Source organism: Sapajus apella, unplaced genomic scaffold (genome assembly GCF_009761245.1).
Source record: "Sapajus apella isolate SASKATOON/1434 unplaced genomic scaffold, GSC_monkey_1.0 scaffold8986, whole genome shotgun sequence".
NCBI lineage: Eukaryota > Metazoa > Chordata > Mammalia > Primates > Cebidae > Sapajus > Sapajus apella.
Genome location: NW_022445907.1, coordinates 1 through 2,366, shown reverse-complemented (window position 1 = coordinate 2,366; position 2,366 = coordinate 1). Strand labels below are relative to the sequence as shown.

The following is a 2,366-nucleotide window of genomic DNA, read 5'->3' as shown; positions in this document are numbered from 1 at the left end:
GCCCGTGCCTTTCACCACATCATGTGGTGGCATATTTTATTTATTTATTTATTATTTTCCGAGACAGAGTTTTGCTCTTGTTGCCCAGGCTGGAGAGCAATGGTGCGATCCTGGCTCACCGCAACCTCTGCCTCCTAGGTTCAAGTGATTCTCCTGCTTCAGCCTCCCAAGTGGCTGGGATTACAGGCATGTGTCACCACGCATGGTTAATTTTGTATTTTTAGTAGAGATGGGGGTTTCACCATGTTGGCCAGGCTGGTCTTGAACTCCTGACCTCAAGTGATCCACCCACCTTGGCCTTCCAAACTGCTAGGATTACAGGCATGAGTTACTGTGCCTAGCCCTCTTTATTTTTTTATTTTTATTTAATTTTTTGAGACAGGGTCTCACTCTATTGCTCAGGCCAGAGTGCAGTGATGTAATCACAGCTTGCCGCAGCCTTGCCCTCCCAGGCTCAGGTAATTTTCCCCCTCAGCCTCCCAAGTAGCTGGGACTATGGGCCATGCCACCACGCCTGGCTAATTTCTTTATTTTTTGTAGAGATGGAGTTTTGCTATATTGCCTGTTCTCAAACTCCTGGGATCAAGTGATCTACCTGCTTTGGCCTCCCAAAGTGCTGGGATTACAGGTGTGAGCCACTGCACCTGACCCACATAATTTATTTTGTATTTTTTATATACCATTTTGTTTTGGTATTTATCTTTTATGTCTATATAATGTCTCCTAGTGGTCCAGAAGGCACTAGAGTGGTATCAACAATTATCTGACACATAGTAGACATTCAGTGAAAGTTTGTTGACAAGCATAATAATGTCCCAATCTAGTTCTATTTCGTTACTTTGGACCTGGTTTACTCTGAGGTGGGCTTAAGTTTTTGAGTGAGTTATTAGCATAACTGATGAGGATGCACGTGTGTGTGTGTTCTCTCTAAAGGAGTTTCATTTTCCCACAGCTATTACAGCTGAACTTATGTGAATAACCATAAATGGATATGTACAGGTAGCATACAAATAAGAGAACGAGTGTCTCCACAGTGAAGAAGAAATTTAAAAGGAGATATTTCCAGTAAGTCTCGCTAGCACGCAAAAGGCATAGAAGCTGACATAATTTTTTATTCTAAACCCTGCAGGTGTTTCCTGTATCTCTATTTAGTGATTTAACTTTATGTAGTTAAATGAGTGGGAAGATGATACAGGAAACTCACAGTATGTTCATTTTGTTTCTTTTCCTTAGCACTTGGGCAGATGACGGGTATGGATCTGTTTTTCGTCCGGAGAGCAGATCTAGAGTCTGTCCTTTCCAAAGAGAAAACAAGAAGCATCCTCAGGAAGCGCCTACTGCTTTCATTTTCTATCTAGAGAGAGAAATAGCTCAAATATTTATCAATGGTTTCAGAGGATTAAGGAGTATGAAATTGGGCTGACCTTCAGAGGCCCAAGAACTTTGACTCCATGAGAGGGCGAGAAATCTGTTTCGGGGTAATTTAAGTTAATGGGTATTTTGCTTTGTGAGGTGTAGAGTCCAGCCCCGGGACAAGAGGCAGTCAAGCGAGGCCACAGAGGCCGTTGCCATGGTTTCCACGCACGTTTTCTCCGTCAGCCTGTTTCTTTGCGCGGCGCTAGATGCCGTAGTTTCCGCTTCCGGTAGCGAGAAGCCTTGGGGTCGGCTAGGTACTGAGCGCGCCAGGTGAGGAGTTGTGCGGCGTTTAGGGAAAAGAAGGTGGGCTTTTGCTCCTTTTTCCAAAGACCAACAAAGAGTCCTTTCCCAGCTCCTAACCCAAGCCCTTTTGGAGCTGTGTGCGGTTGTCGGGACCCAGTGGCGTCACCTTGTCGCTCCTGTCCTTCCCTTGCCTGGCGATGCGTCTTTGTGGTAACGCCGCACTACCATCTCTTTTCTTCCCTAGGCAGGGATTTAGACCGGCAATGAGAATGAGAGATAACTATTCGCGTCTACTTTCTAGGTTGACTTCCATGTGCTCCATCTCGCACGTCCCTGAACACGTTGCATTTACAGATCCTAAGTAAGCCGCGCGGTATTATGTTGCGTTTCTCTTTCTACTTTTCTCGCCCTTTTTCTATCATCCTTTAGGCTTTGGAGTGAAGACTTAAATCCAAGGTCATGGCAAGACATCTGAAGTTCATCGCAAGGACTGTGATGGTACAGGAAGGGAACGTGGAAAGCGCATACAGGACCCTAAACAGGTAACTGTTAAGGGCCCAGAATCATGCCTAGACTCTCTGGGAAGTGCAGTGGTTATTCTGTCCCTTCCCCTTTCGTTGATTGTTCTCAAAGCAGTGCCAGCTCAGGTGTTCACCGTCTCTTAAAACGACTCAGCCCCTTGGTTTATTATCTTTTTTTTTTTTTTT

General features: G+C 45.1%; 1 long non-coding RNA gene across 1 annotated transcript; it reads left to right on the top strand.

Annotated features, from left to right (window-relative positions):
• Positions 1 to 1,574: 1,574 nt before the first annotated feature.
• LOC116548268 lies at positions 1,575 to 2,198 on the top strand. The gene is made up of 2 exons (XR_004267370.1): positions 1,575 to 1,686; positions 2,089 to 2,198. It is a non-coding gene; the product is annotated as an uncharacterized LOC116548268 (long non-coding RNA).
• The last annotated feature ends 168 nt before the right edge of the window (positions 2,199 to 2,366 follow it).